This window comes from Ctenopharyngodon idella, chromosome 5, assembly GCF_019924925.1.
Source record: "Ctenopharyngodon idella isolate HZGC_01 chromosome 5, HZGC01, whole genome shotgun sequence".
NCBI lineage: Eukaryota > Metazoa > Chordata > Actinopteri > Cypriniformes > Xenocyprididae > Ctenopharyngodon > Ctenopharyngodon idella.
Window position 1 is genome coordinate 31668837 of NC_067224.1, and position 16850 is coordinate 31685686.

Genomic DNA, 16850 nt, shown 5'->3' on the forward strand with positions numbered 1-16850 from the left:
CACAGAGAGATTCAAAAGAAGAGCAATCTTTTCGAATGCAGACTCATACTTTCATATCCAACTCTGTGAAAAATGAAAACATTAACTAAACTGGTAACAGATAGGTGAAACAGGATGCTTTTATACTTTTATATACTCCAAAATACACACACACGCACACAGAGTGTGAGAGGGAGGGGTGAGTCTCCGGCAGAGTTTCCTGCCACAGGATTTGAAACTAGAGCTCCTTCAGCTGTGGTCTCCTGTTTCCTCTCCCCATTTCCAAACGCATTCATACATTGGGATGTAGTTCCGTAGCTGTATCTGCTAGGATCCACGCTTATTAAATATGAGACTTCACATGTTCATTCAAATTTGGGACAGCAAGAAATGGTGAGAAATAGTATTATAGTTTGTAACATATTAAGAGTCATTCCAAATTACCATGAGTTTTCTATACTTGGCTCTACTCATGCTTATCTGACCCAGACAGTGGCAGGGTCCAGAGCACAAGGACAAATATAAAGACATCAAGCAGATGGGCATCCCACAGCAGCAGAGGTCAGACGAAGTACACTACTGAGAATCTTCTTCCATTTTTTAGCACAGTTACAAACCAGTGCTCCTCCATGGCACAACGATGGTACTAAAACATATTGTATCATACCATATTCATACACTACTTTTCAAATGTTTGGGGTAAGCAAGTTGTTTTGTTTTTTGAAAGAAAGAAATTAATACTACAGTGCATCCTTGCTGCATAAAATTTATCAAAAGTGATAGTAAAGACTTCTATGTTACAAAAAAAATTCTATTCAATTCAAATAATCCTGAAAAAAAAAAAACAATGCTACAGGGTTTCCACATGAATATTAAGCAGTGCAACTGTTAACAACATTGATAATATTTCTTGAGCAGCAAGTCAGCATATTACAATGATTTCTGAAGAATCATGTGACTGAAGACTAATGTTGGTGAAAATTCAGTTTTGCCATCATAGGAATAAATTACATTTAAAATATATTAAAGTAGAAAAAAAGTTATTTTAAATTATAATAATATTTCACGTTTTTCTCTATATTTGATCAAATAAATGCATGAAAGACTTCTTTCAAAAACATTTAATAAAATTTAAATTTCCATGTCATGTTAATTTAAAAGGTGCATTCAGCATTAATAAAAACGCTGTTTACATAGTAAACACAGTGCAGTGCTTCCGGGTTGTTCGTCAGAACGCTGGCTCATTACTGGCCAGCTCCTGAGTCAGCATTGTATTTCACACAAAAAGTATTCTCGTCACTTCATAACATTAAGGTTGATCCACTTTAGTCATGTGGACTATTTTAACAATGTATTTCCTACCTTTCTGGGCCTTGAAAAAGGGCAATGAAGTTGCTGCCTATGTGTGGTTCAGATACCTCTCGGATTTCATCAAAAATATCTTACTTTGTGTTCCAAAGTTGAATGAAGGTCTTACGGGTTTGGGACGACATGAGGGTGAGTACTTAATGACAGAAATTTCATTTTTAGGTGAACTAGCCCTTTAAGAAATTTCCTTTGTCTACATTATACTTGATACACATAAACCTCTTAGCCAGTGTTTCACTAGCTCCTTCCAGACAACCTAAGAGAAGTATGACAAAAGAAATGATTTGCAGAAAAACACTGCAAACATTTTTTTTAAAAAAAAGGTGGAATAGAATGACACACAATACTATAAACCATAAAATGACACATTATTAGCATTAATCCATAACCATCTGCAATTTTATTGTTCTACAACTTATCCCTCATTGTAACACAAGTTTATATTTGAACTCAAGTGTTCATGCATCTTTAAAGTAGATTCCACTTAGCTGTAGGCTGCGTGAGAATTAAGCCTGGTTTATAACTTTCCACGTCAGCACTAAAGTGTGCGAGGCATAAATGATGTCATTGTGTGGGAGGTCGCGCGGGAAACCCCATTTCGCGTGGCTGCATTTTTTTTTTTTTTTGAGTGGCTCCACTTCCGAAGACGCATGACTTCGAGGCGATTCTGGCCAAGCAGGAAGGCTACTACCGGTATCTTACTGGCACCCAGTTTGCGCATGTCTAAATTGCTTACATTTACAAAATGAATACAATAGCAGAAATAAGACTTTTTAATGAAAATAAAGATTTTCATGAAATAAATGAAAATGTTTAATGAAATTAGAACATATTAAAGAGATTGTTGTTTAATTTAGCTTTATAATTATGCTTTCATATCCATATATTTTGTTCAATAATCTCAAGGTTTACTGGGTTTTTTAACGATTCTTTGATTCTTTATGTAGGTTTGGTGAAGTGTAATAAAAACAAACATCGTCACATGTGTACCTTACTTCTCACCGCTGCTTCCCGAATGGTTTAGCGGACAATTATTCAGAGTCTCCCCCTGTCGTTTAAAAGAAAAATACAAAAGCTTCACATCCTTTGGGGAGGTAAGCGCAGTCAGTGGAGGCTCGCGGTGCTGAGATAGGCGAAAGTATAAACAAGGGTTTAGACTAGATTCTTTTCGCTAGATTCTGAACACTACTGGTGCTTTTGACTAAATTTTAAAATTTCTGTACGCCTTGAAATCCATGGAATGAGACTGTTGCCTCCAGCTTGCACATTAGTGTCAAGGCACATGATTGCAGCATTGAATGGATTCTAACACCTCATTTCTCTCCACGGGTTTCACTGAACCATCCAACGCTTGAACATTTTAAACCTCCTCAAGAATAAAATGGTGGTTTGGAGCAACAGTATCTGGAGGAGTAATATTTAGTTACAGGACCTCTTCACATAAAACAACTGTGCACTTCTCAACTCAACTCAATCTATTTAATTACATCTATTCATTTCAGTAGCTTGACAGAGTAACAACTGGCTCAACCAATGATTTTGAAATGGGGCTATCTGTTTTTCTGACCCATGGAGGAAAGGGGGCGTGTTTAAGAAACCTGTTTGAAAACCGGCAATTCCATTAATGGCACTAGTCCAGAAATTATACACTTCACCAACCATCAGTTCAGTTAATCAGAATTGAAACCAATTTAAAGAATTAGTTTTCCCTAAAAATGAAAATTCTGTCATCATTTACATATGTCGTGAGGGTGATGAATGACTTTCTTCTGTGGAACATAAAAAAGATATTTTGAAACATGTTGATAACCAAACCTTTGAGACATTACTCAAAATATCTTCTTTTGTGTTCCACAGCAGAAAGTCAGTCATACAGGTTTGTAACGACATGAGATCGAGTAAATAATTACAAAATTTGCATTTTTTAGGTGAGCTATCCTTTTAAACATGTAAACTTCTCAACTAACTGTTTCTAGTATTTGTGGGAACAATAAAAGAAATACATATATGTGATATAATGCAGAATGTAAGAGAGGGAGAATTCAATCAGACCTCAAATCAGTCACTCTCTTTCAGCCTAGTCAGATAAAGAGGAGCTTTGTGAGACCTGCGTCACTCAAGGAAGCAGACAGAAGGGAACCTTGTTTGTGTCTTATGTGAAAGGTCAAGGGTCATCACAGGCCAAAAGGACAGGGAGCCCTAAGAAAAAAAAAAGGTATTTTCCAGAATTCTGGTTGATTTGTATATATTCTCTGATAAATATTCTGCAAATTGGAACCAGATTGAATATGCGAAAAAAAAACAAAAAAACAAAAAACAGCACAAACTAGCATTTGGTGGAAGTATGAATGTATAAAGAATAAATGCTAATAAGTAGGGATGCACGGGCCGATACCAAGCTCATGTACTTGTACTCATACTTGTAAAAATACCCCCGATACCAAAAACCGATACCTCACGTGACGTAACTGACAGAATTTTCCGTGCACAGAGACACCGGTGGCAGCAGCAGAAACAAATGTCAGCCGCAGAGGTGTGGAAATACTTCAAAATTAATGATAACCCACACATTGCGAACTGCATGCTTTCAATCACAATTCGTTATCAATTAGTGAAGGTGGGATAGGCGGAATCGCTCTGAATGACACAGACCAGAAGCGCGCTCTCTCTCTCTCTCTCTCTCTCTCTCGCACGCGCTCTCTCTTGCTTGCGCGCGATCAGTTCTCCTCGCGCCTGAATGGTCAAATGCACACATAGTTGTCAAAATGTCCATCGTGTGGAGTATCTCACGAAAATACAGTCGGTTATGGCTTAAGTGGACGTAAACATTTGGGTGAAAACAGGATATGTGTCAGTATCCATGGATTCGGGCTTAAAGGGACCGTAGCCTAATTAAATATTTGTCATTAATGTTAATAAAACAACAAAAGATGTTAAATAAATGTATACATGGTAAATAAACCTACTGTATCTGAAAAATAAGTTTATTTAATTTGTATCTCTATAGTATTTGTTGTATTGTTTGTAAATTTCTTTTTATATAACAACAATTATATATTGGTAATTATGCCCTTTGAAGGTTATTGGACACTGTAAAATTTTGTTCTTTAAGTTTGTGACAAGCACATACAAATTATTACTTTTTTCATTAGATTAATAATAAAGAAGCTGTCCTACATTCATTATGTGTTGTGCTTGGAAAACTGCAACTTGGAAAAAAAGAGAGAGAAATTAATAAATGTATAGGCATCGGTATCGGTATCGGCGAGTACTAGAAAAAAAGTATCGGTACTCGTACTCGGCCCTTAAAAAATGGTATCGGTGCATCCCTACTAATAAGTATTTTTCTACTGTGCTAAATAGGTTACAAATTTGTAGAAGCACAAATCAGTCTATTTTCTTAAACAAATTAGTTTCACTAATGCTGGAGCAGAAGTTTATCATGCTTGGGTTATTCCTACATAATGGACATGTCTAAATGGCTGAGCATGGCTATCACATTCAGCTTCAAAGGTCTATGTTTTTGGTGCTTTAGAGTGAACCGCTTGTCTATCCTGTTCATCCCATAATAGGTTCCACAGGCTGTGCCACAGAAAGCAGGAGGCCCCTTCTTTCCCCTTGCTTTAACTGGAGCTGAAGAACCAAGGGACCCTCAACATCCTTCTTTGTTTCTCTCAGAAAAAAAGAAGGAAATAGAAAAAAATGGAAATGGAAGCAGCATGTGGAAAAAACCAACAGAATTTTCTGATGACTAGTGAGAGGTATACAGGAAGAAGAGGATTAAAATAAAGGAAGGGGTAATGTAGAAATTAAGCAAAGAGTCAAAATCCTATATAGATTGTTAAAAAAATCAGCATTGAAACTTACTCATACTTATTCATGGAACAAAAATAATATCATTACCACAACAATACTTACCATGTTAACACAACAAGAATGCTTAAAAACTCATAATTTCTGATCTATTGTTTAAAAACAATTTATCCATACTTGTGGGATGACAGTTTAAAATAAATGGGACTAATTTATTTTTTAACTAAGTTTCCTACAGCAAAGGATATAAAAAGGCCTTTCCAACAGAAATCAACAATTTCGGTTTAACATTTATCATCAACTTGAGCCATCCATGTTCTGCTCTCTCTCTATCCATATGTGTCAAGTTAAACATATGCACTTAGAGTGTTCCTTGTTACATACATCTGCTGGGCATATGAACAGGCCTGGGTCCACAACAACCATGGCTGTTTGCCATACAGTCAATCTTAAACTCAGATCAAGGACAAGTGCTCCCTTGTATATCATAATGTCTCAAAAACAACTTAACTAACCATAAAAATCTACTGTTCGGAAAACTGCAATCAGTGTTGGGGGTAATGCATTACAAGTAACTTTAGTTATGTAATCAGATTACTTTTTTAAGTAACTAGTAAAGCAACATGTTTCTTATAAATTTACAACAAAATATCTGAGTTACTTTTTCAAATAAGTAACACAAGTTACTTTGTTTTCCCATTTATTGACTGACGGCTCTCGTCCCCATGTTGAGAGAAATCGGGAGTAATTGCAGAGGTGTTGTGAGCACTATGTAAACATGAAACCATCATGTTTGTAGTTCTAGGCTAAATGTAAGCAGGCATCTACTCATCTCACTTGCACAAAAACAGATTCAGTATTCACTAAAATGAATAATGGTGAAATGCAAACTCAGAATATTACGTAAACCTGCAATAATTAAATATGTTAAATTGCACAAATATACTTTATGTATTTAATCTCACTTTATTAACCAATGTCTTTGCTGCTGATCTTCGATGATCCAATTCAACCATAATATTAAGCAAAAATGACTTTAGATTAAGATCACGTTTGCTTCATTTTTTTGTTTTTATTGCTGAGGAGTGTTGAATTTTCTTCTCCTGTGTCCTATTGTTCTGCAGTCCACAATAGCAGCACAGCTAAAAGGTTTGTTTGAGCTGCACCCTCTACTCTACAGACATGAATTTGCATTTCCTACAGCCTGAGCCTTATTCATTTCACTTCTGGTGTGAAAGGGCCTTTTTCATTTGCCAAAGTACAACTTTTTTGTTATTAAAAAACAAACAAGAAAACCTAGCCCAGATGAGTTAAAATGATGATGAGTTTTTCCTATTTAAAACTTGACTCTACTGTAGTTACATCGTGTACTAAGACCGACGGAAAATGAAAAGTTGCGATTTTCTAGGCCGATATGGCTATAGTATAGTATAGAGTATAGTTCCTAGCCATATCGGCCTAGAAAATCGCAACTTTTCATTTTCCGTTGGTCTTAGTACACGATGTAACTACAGTAGAGTCAAGTTTTAAATATGAAAAATATAGAAACTCTTTGGTCATTTTTTTGAGCGAGATGCTAACGGTCTAATCAGATTCAATGAACTATGCTAAGCTATGCTAAAAGTGGTACTGCCAGACCCGGAGATCGGCTGAATGGTTTCGAAAACGGTAAAACTCAACTGTTTAACTCTAGGGGAGTTGGAAAATGAGCCTATTTTCAAAAAAAGCAGAGTATTCCTTTAAGGTTGAACCACTGTAGTCACGTCGACTGTTTTAACGATGTCTTTAGTACCTTTCTGGACCTTGAAAATGGTTGTTAAATTGCTGTCTATTGAGGAGTCAGACAGCTATCGGATTTCATCAAAAATATCTTAATTTGTTTTCTGAAAGGTCTTACGGGTGTGGAACAACATGAAGGTAAGTAATTAATGACAGAATTTTCATTTTTGGGTGAACTAACCCTTTAATGCACTTAAGATGGGCATTCATGGAAAACAGCAGCTTGGACATTCTTATAGATGATTCATTTTGTGTTTCACAGAGGACAGAAAGTCATATGGGTTTGAAAAGATATGAGGATGGGTAAACAATGACAGAAATGTATTTTTTGAGTGAACTACTCCTTTAACATCTATGAACTTTAAATCAAACATTGCCTTAACAATTCACAGTTTTTATCCCCTCATTTCGAGTGATTTTTTTTATTCTGTCCTCCTGCTGTCGGCAATAAATCTGCATGTTGAGCGTTTAAAGATTAATGTTTCTCTCTCTCTCTCTGCATCTCTCCCTCTCCCTCCCGCCCTCTCTCTATCCGTCCCTGCATTCTTTCTTCGTTTCTACACCCCGGCAGTACCCTCACGTATGCATATGTAAATGGCTCTGCCTCTGAGCCGGTGGAAGTAATTGTATGCATTTTTAACTGGCCAATCGACTGACAGATAGGCATAGATTGTCTCGTCTACCTCTCTTCCTCTCTCTCTTTCTATCACATTCTCCCTCATGCAAACACACACACACACAGAGTGATTTTTTTTTTATTTTTAGCTCTGTGCCTCCCCCTCCAGATGCACAGGAATCATTATGTGGTGGTGGTCTGCTATAGGGCGATTAGAAACTAGAAATCTCTAGCTCGTTTTCTCCACTAGTGCGATATTCTTAATCCATCTATTTGAGTTCTTTCACTTTTGCCTGGTTTTGATAAACTTCTACATTTTAAAATAAAAAAAAAGACATCAAGTAATCAGAAAGAAACAACCTTTTTTAACAAATAGTTCACTTGAATATTAAAACTCTCATCATGTCGTTCCAAAAATTTGTCTTTCTTTTTTCTGCAGAACACAAAGGGAAGACTGAAGACTGTGCCAGTTGCTCTTTTCCATACAATTACGAGACTGGGCAGAAGCACCATAAAAGTCCATTCAACTCATGCACTTTATATTACAAGTCTTCTGAAGCCATATAGCCTTGTGAGAGAAATAGATACAATTTTACAATTTTAATGACTAAAAATCTTCCTTCAATTACTGAACAAATCGTTCAGTCCAGATTTGTGATCCAGATCAACAGCTTAACTGAAAACAATCTCAAAACAAATAACTGTAAAAGTTTGGGACAACATGAAAGTGAGTAAATAATGACAGAATTGGATGAGCTATAACATTTTAAAAGTTTTCTACCACACATAAAATAACTCTATGGCAGACATAATGCTGTGTCTGCATCCAATTCTGCATTCTAACATTCAACTGGCCTGTCGGTCGGTCACTGAATAAACACTTGGCTTAGATATTGTAAAAGAATTCATTTTTCTTCATTTATTAAAAATGTATTCATTTATTAAAAAATAATTTACTGTTGTATATTCAAGGTTGTAGAGCCTCTGGAACTTTAATGTATTTTCTTTAATGTATGATTTGATAAAACTTGTATTGTTGCCTCATAACATTAGGATTCAGATTAGGATTCTGCATTTGGTTGCAGCTCTGCCTTACAATGTTAACCTACAATTATAAAGTACTATGCATGTTAATATAATATGCATGCATTTACATATGGCTTTTATGGGGTTATTAAGTAGACCAACTTGCTAGTAGTCATCTTTTGGAGTGATTCAATACATTCACACTGTGTGGTTAAGAAGGTAGTGTCGTTACTTTGAGTAATTTGGACCCTGAATGAAAATTATAGCATAGCAATGAGCTAACTTTGCTTATAGCACACCGAATCTGGATACAAATCAAATGGCTTGGTGCTTCTCAGTCCATTACAAGCTCTCTTGAGCCGTTTATTTCTCTACTGCCATAGAATCAGTCTCTAACTATCAGTAGAAGAATTTGATTCAGCAGATGATGACTATAACAGATTAACAATGCCGCAATTTTCTGTTCCTTCGATGCTGTTGTAAATTTTAGTTTTGTGACACAAACAATGTCAACTTCCATGACAACAGAAGACATGTTGTAATGCTCATGTATGTAATTATTGTTTTCCAGTTTCTTTGTCAAATGAACAGCTTTTTGTGGAAGACGACTGCATTCAGAAGAATTCTTCTGATTATAGGGATGGATATGATACAAAAGCCATATTAGAAAACTTTGGTAACTTACTAAACCTAATTTTGAAAAGCTCACTGAACTATGAGGTATCAAATATGTTACTGAATGAGATATCAGATTAATATGCATTTTTTAAAAAGCACCAACACTGGAGTTAATTTTTTACTTTGCGACCTTTTAAGATTGGTTGTGTCATTTAAATGCATTGTTTACTCAAGAGAACACTCTTAATAACACTCTGCTCCTTTTCCATAGTCTTAAGATGTTCCCAAAAAAAAAGTGACACGACCAGTTTCTGTTTGGAAGGATATGCAGGAGAAGTCAAAGATGACTCCACTCAGACTATCAGAATTACTTCATGTCCCAGTGCACTGTCATGGCTGACGTTGCTTTAGGACATTTTTCTGATAATCTCTCCTGTTCCGCCCTCTTTCTCTTTTTATAACTCATTCTCTATCTTCTGAACATGAACAAACTTGAACAAAGTTATCAGAGAGCCTGGGTTGTATACATAAAATGACTGTTTCAGAAAGACTATCACATAGCACTACCAGCTCCTCTTTGTTATTTTCTGTAATTCCTATAAAACAACCATGTTCATATTTGGAACGCCGTACATAGAGCTTACAGATATAGCAAAACATTTGTCCACGGAATTCGAATTGAGGTTAAAAACATTGCTTTATGGAGATTAAAAAAAGGGGGGAGGACTTCACCTGGAATAATTAGAACAATTTGTTGTTGCACTTCAACTAGTGGCCTGCTGGTTGCAGCAATTCTAGACTATTTATCAGGGTAATTTCACAGAGAATTGCTCACTATTCTAACTTGCACAAAATAATTTGTATACAGCATATAGAATGCCATCTGTTTGACATTGCTTCGCAGACACTGATAGAAACATTTAGGAATAAAATCGAAAATGGTGTTGGCTGTAGGCCAAATGTGATTATAATGTAATCTGTACACATCCCAGAGGAAGTGCACATTGTAAGTCTAATTTGTAGAAAATTATTTGGACAAGTTACACATGTTGTGTGGGCAATTGTGGTGCTCAGTGACTAAAGTTCATCACATTAACTAGCTAGTTTGGTTATCAGGGTATCAGACATTCTTAATAAAATACCACTTAGTACTCGATATATGACTGTTAATCCACTCAGATGCCTTAAACAGCTGTTCCTAGATATTGGTGTAAATTCATAATCTCACTCATGACTCCACAATACATGTAAATACTGTAATGCAACACACACACACACACACACACACACTTCCTTTTATATATATATTATAAATTCACTTAAATTCAAATTGCAATGCTGCATCATGTTTGGTACAATAATTCAAATTTAATTTAAATTCAGGAACTGAATTGTAATTTAAGAAGCATTCTAAATTCATCTCGAATCATACAGACCTCTGTTAGCATTAAAAATAACTTGATAGACAAACTGATGTCATTTTTTAATGACAACACTTTTATCATGGATGATTTCCACAATAAAGTTTGAAAACCATCAGGTTCTTGTGAGTCTTGAAAATGCATCTGTCCTCCCTTAATTGATTTAAGTAGGATTAGTCTTTAATTTTCATTAATTAATGTGAATATAAATGCAACGTCACTACCTAAACATCTTTCTAAAGCTTCACAACAAATGTATTTTAGCCCATTGTAAGGTGTCAGAAATTTTGTGCACTATACATGCTAAATTTAAAGAGATAGTTCAAAAAAGAAAATTCTAACATTAATGTCACCCCCTCATATGAATCGAGTGGTTTAGTCCAAATTTTCTGAAGAGACTTGATAGCTTTATATGATAAACAGATTTAATGTTGGCTTTTATTCCCATATGTTCATCAACGCACATCAGTTGTGGTAAACGGAAGCTCAAGCATGTTCGCTTGACATGTGAGAACCAATGAGGTTCATTCTCGTGTTTTACACAGGTTCGGTTGAGCTTCTGTTTATGTTCGCTGATTAATGTTAAAGTGAATAAGAGCCTAAATTAAATATGTTCGTCATATAAAGCAATCGAGTCTCTTCAGAAAATTTGGACTAAACCACTCGATTCATATGGATTAGTTTTATGATCCCTTTATAAACTTTTTAAAGCATCAAAGTGATAGTTGTGTAGCTGTCAACGGAGGGACAGAAAGCTCTCAGATTTCATCAAAAAGATCTTCATTTGTGTTCCAAAGGTGAATGAAAGACTTACAGTTTGGAACGACGCAAGGGTGAGTAATTAATGACAATTTTCATTTTTGGGTGAACTATCCCTTTAACATATATTTTATTGCAGCAAGGGTGGGAAAATTACCTTAAATCTACATGTTTTCAAATATACACAAAAGTATTTCAATTCAGAAAGGATTCACACAAACACTGCCACTAGATCTGTGTAAATCACACAACCATGCAGCACTGCTGTGGAGCATTTTCAGTGCCGCAGCAATGTACAGGCACCAGCGACACACAAGGTGTCATCACGACCACAAATCACTTCCTTGTGAGTGTTTCTTCCCCCCCCCCCCCCCCCCCCCCCCAACTCTTTTTCTCTTCCTCTCTCTTTCTTTTTCCTCTCTCCAGCGCGCCATATAGGTTGGAGTTAGTATATATCTCAATTAGAGAGCTGGGGTTGGAGTTGGAGAGGGGGAGGGCTTGTGTCCAGGCTGACTCCTCCCCCCCAGTGCCCCACACCAGCCCACTTAAAGTGGAAGCAGCAGCGCAGTGCCGTCTGGAGCCCTGTCAGTCAAAAGCCCTGCGGCCCTTTATGCAAATCAGTCTGTCTGTGGTGGACCAGGAGGGGAGGGGGAAACATGTCTAGATTTGTTTGTCATCCGTTATGCCCTCCCCTTCAATTCTTCCACTTCATCTTCTCTCTCTCTCTCTCACATACACACACTCTCTTATATTCTGTTTATCCCTCTTCTTCACCTTCCCTCATGGTATGCCTTGACACTTTTATTCCTCCTTTTTCTCTACTTCTCTCTCAGGTCCCATAACCTGTCCACTTCTACAGCCTTGAGATGAGAAATTGTGACATAGCTGTGAAACTGGGAACCAGTGAGGTGAAGCATGCAATGCTACTGGGCTCTAGAAACTGGGTCGCATAAAAAGGAGCCTAGACGTGTGTGTGTGTGCGAATGTCTGTGCACATGCAGAAACATTGTAATTGAGAGATTTAAAATAGGTTGAAGATTGAACTTGACTGTATAGAAGATATTAATACATACTTCATTTAAAGGGGTTGGTATTCATTCACAAAAACAGGAACGTTAATATGGTATGTCTTTCAGCAAACGTGATCTTATATGGGTCGACTTTACAATTGATAATGCACTTAGTTATGGAGTTCTTTGAAAAAGCAGACAGACTATTTAAAAATTCCTCTAGGAGGATCACCATAATTCTTCCACCCCCTTACCAAAAATGTCCCCACTTTCAAAACTATCAGAAAAGCGTCAGGTTTGAGAAAACAAGATGTCTCAGTGCATCCCTTTGGAATACCCCCTGTCGTGAAATTCCTTGAGATATCAAACTAAGACAGACAACTGAGACAAGAGCTGTGATGATCTTTAAAACTGGTAACCAAACATCACCCGTCACCAAAAAACAGCATCTTCATCTGAATAAATAGAAAAACCAGGCAAGATTTCAACTAAATAAACACACAAATAGTTCTGTCAAATCATCTGCTTGTCTAATCCAAATGAGCATCTTCAAAAGTAATGTTAAGACTAATGTCCTTCAAGCAATGACAGGATTATTAGATGTTGCCATAGTAAAGTACAGTACAAAAATTAACTGAAGTAGATAGAAAGGGAACTGTATTAAACATGCTAGATGTTGTTATTCATTGACAGGATGCAGATGACATATTATATATTTTGCTATATTTTAAAAAGATGTTTAACAGCAAAATCTTTTCTCAATTTACTCAAGAGTCAATATGGAAAATAAAAATACACTTCAAAGTTATTTCGAGGTGTACTCGATTGCAGAGTTATATTTCATAGTTGCTGCTTTATCCTTTTTTGTTTACGCACTGTAAAGTCCAATACACACGGGTTAATATGTTTGAGGAAGCTAGAGCGAAAAAACTCGCTTCAATGACATGTCGAAACTAGATCTGAAAAAGGGTGTGTGTGTTTGATAGTAACAGTACTCACCTGTGGAAACCTGTCGGCTTTCTCTTTTCTTGTCTGAAGACATGCATGTGAGAACAGCACTTTTACAGCACATGGCTTGTTTCCACAATTCTGAAACACCACATAATCAGAACTGTTAATCATAACTCCAGTCTGACAAACTCTCCAAGAGTAACAAAGTAATATTTTATGAATACATACTAAAAATCCTCTCCTCACCAGGACCACGCGCGGACACAGCAGAATACGGTTGATAGTACTGTTTTAGGAGCCATTCACACAGAACATGTACTTGTGTTTTAAAAGCGTGATGAAAAAGAACACAAGAACAGTCTTGAGACAACTTTTAGAACTTCTTTTAATGTAAAAGCTAAGTTAGAAAATTTCTTAGAGGATAGCAATAGCAAGCTAGCTCTGAAAGCATAATTTCCCACCCTCCCTTCAGAGCACTCTCCAAAACACATGAACGCACACAGTAGAGTCTGCAAAGCGTCACGAAAGAAGGTGTTAAATTACCTCATGCCTCAAAGAACATAACATTACAATAATAATCAACGTAAACAACTTACGAAGCTCTTACTTGTACCACCTGACTGCTGCAGATTCATTTCGGTGTTGATATTGACAGAAAAGCAAAAACCCGAGGGCGAGAACAGTTTCGTATAGAACGTCACGGTTTGCGATCTCATACGGCTATGACATGGCGTAAATGCAGCATAAGCTTGTTGTTTTGGTTTAGGAGGAACTGTAAAATGTGGCTGCTGTTTGTTTATGGTTCCTGGTGACTGTGTACTCGGCGAGTTGTGTCCCAATTCAGGGGCTGCGGCCTCCGGAGGTCGCATTTGAAGGCTGCATACGTCATCAAGGATGTCTTGTTTAAGAAGAGTAACCGTAATAAAATTGACTGTTATTCCCTGTGAGGTGTAAAATACTGTAATTTCTTTATTACTTTGCAATCTAACGGTTACTTTTCTTAAATGAGACCGATGTATGCAGCCTTCAAATTTCAAATGCGAAAAGCTTCAAATAGCCCCTGGAGTTTGATTGACAGGTGTTCAACCAATCATCACGCCGAATCCGTCGTTTTGTCCGACAAAGCAGTCAGGGGAGTTCGTAGATTAACATCGTCGGTGGACTTGAACTTGAAAAATGGTGTGTACTGACGTCTTTCCGTGGTTGAAACAACATTCATTCTTATATTAATTCATGTTTATTTGATGCTATAAATTAACTAGTAGGAAGAGATGATCGGTTTACGAGCCGCGATCTGTCACGACACATTAAAGAGCCACTAAAAGGTATTTATTGTTTAAATGTCTTTAAAAATTACAACATTTGAGACTTTGTTTTAATATAGAAAGTAACCTGCTCTGTCATGTCTGTCGACACGTTGTCAGTGTCCTCTTTACTCCGCGATGTATTTTTCATTGCGTGTCAACATATGTGGCGAGAGTCCATAGCGACACTGGCTGCATCTGGAAACCTAGGCAGCTGACTTGTTGCCTTGCTGCCCTATCAGGCAATAAGGCGGCGTTTGTGCATGAAGGCACCTCACGAAACTGATTTCGGACAGACTTCTGAGGCAGCGTAACAGATTAATGATCTACTGCAAAATAGCGCAAGCTTTGGTGAGAACTAAACAAATATTTAATTACTACGGTAGTAATTTCTCGCTAGAACTGACATCAAAAGTGGAAAATGTTGGTCAAAAACGTACATTTACACACAAACTGACCAGCAAACGCAATTTTCGGACGCCATCTTTATTTTTCTAGCTCAACTGTCACAGAATGTAAAGCACAGGATTGTGGGATATCAAAGGCAGCGAAGGATACATCTATGCTGCCTTCAAAAATGATCAGATGAAGGTATCTCAGGAGACAGGAAGGCCGCATCCGAAAACTGGAAAATGTTGCCTTTGAAGGACACATTTCAAGGTAGGAAGGCATCAAGGCACATCCGAATCCAACGTTAGCTTCACTTCCTGTTTCCTGAGATACCTTCATCTGATCGATTTCTGCATAGATGTATCCTTCACTGCCTCTGATATCCCACAATCCTGGGTGTCCATTCTGTGACAGTGGAGCTAGAAAATTAAAGATGGTGTCCGAAAGTTGAGTTTGCTGGTCAGTTTTTGTGTAAATGTATGTTTTTGAGCAACATTTTCCACTTTTGATGTCACTTCTAGCGAGAAATTACTACTGTAGTAATTAAATATTTGTTTAGTTCTCACCAAAGCTCAGACTATTTTGCGGTAGATCGTTAAACTGTTACGCTGCCTCAGAAGTCTGTCCAAAATCAGTTTTGTGAGGTACCTTCACGCACAAACGCTGCCTTACGAGTCACTGCCTGATAGGGCAGCGAGGCAACAAGTCAGCTTCCTAGGTTTTCGGATGCAGCCGAAGTGAAGCTAACATTGGATTCGGACGTACCTTGATGCCTTCCTACCTTGAAATGCGTCCTCTAAAGGCAGCATTTTCCAGTTTTCGGACGCAGTCTGAGCGATACGCGTCATAATCTGAAAACCACGCCCAAAAAACAAGCGTTTAAGGACACAAAATTAGATACAGGCAATTGAGAGAGAGCTCAATGTGTCATATATATTACTCTGAGAACTACGCCCACTGGAGGGGAACATAATCGGTGACAGGATACGCTAATAAAAATATATATACATTTTTAACCATGTCAAAGGATTATTTTACCAACCTATGTGAACCTCAGAGAGGAGATATATTGAGCAACTAAAATTTACCCACAATTTACCCCGTCCTGCTGATGCTTAATGTCTTATTGCCTGTATCCACTTTTGTCTCCTTAAAGGCTGGCTTTTACGGTTTCGGTAGCTTATAATAATTCTGGGTTTTTTAGCTTGTTTGCTGTACACCTGTCACACAACAGCTTTTAGACAATGTTCTGTCTTTTGTTAGATGCAATAAATGACAAGGAGGCAGGTTCACGCAATACAAAGTCAATGGAGAAGGTTGGATTGTCTCCCCCCCTCCCGGTGTGGGCGTGGCCTAAATGCGCTCTATCTCTATGGCTTGTCGGACATAGCAACAGTAACTAAAGGGGGGCGGGTCTTTGCAAACAGTCATAGCCTCGTGGAACACGCTAATGACACGTAATGTCTGCGTGAGCAGGGTGCGCGGAGGTATGGAAGTACATGTTGACAGGCAGGTAGGACATCCCATTGGATGAAAATTTTTTGGTCCTGAGACTTCCACAGAGGACATATGTACATTTTATAACAAAAAGTGTTTATAAAAAAATCGCATACCCTACTTTTATCATGGCGTCTTAAAACGCAACGCTCGTGCAAAACGCTGAAAAAGCAGCAAGATACGGCACAACTTTCAAAGGCGTCTATCTAGACTAGTATATTTACACAGAAAACAGTTAAGTTGTAAAACTTAAGAGTTAAAGGTACACTACTTAACTAAAGCAGCATGCATTTTGTGGAAGAACAATGTTTTGGTTGTG

The 16850-nt window shown here is 37.3% G+C and overlaps 1 protein-coding gene and 1 long non-coding RNA gene across 6 annotated transcripts in view; one reads left to right on the forward strand and one right to left on the reverse strand.

Annotated features, from left to right (window-relative positions):
- Positions 1-16850, reverse strand: part of ptpa (protein phosphatase 2 phosphatase activator) — a 117519-nt gene that overhangs the window by 51445 nt on the left and 49224 nt on the right. The window lies entirely within an intron of this gene.
- Positions 242-6472, forward strand: LOC127512213 (uncharacterized). 2 transcript variants are annotated; one of them, XR_007930154.1, is made up of 4 exons: positions 242-372; positions 469-540; positions 3424-3562; positions 4920-6472. It is a non-coding gene; the product is annotated as an uncharacterized LOC127512213 (long non-coding RNA). The 2 variants fall into 2 exon arrangements; XR_007930153.1 differs by lacking the exon at positions 4920-6472 and having other exon boundaries at positions 3424-4312.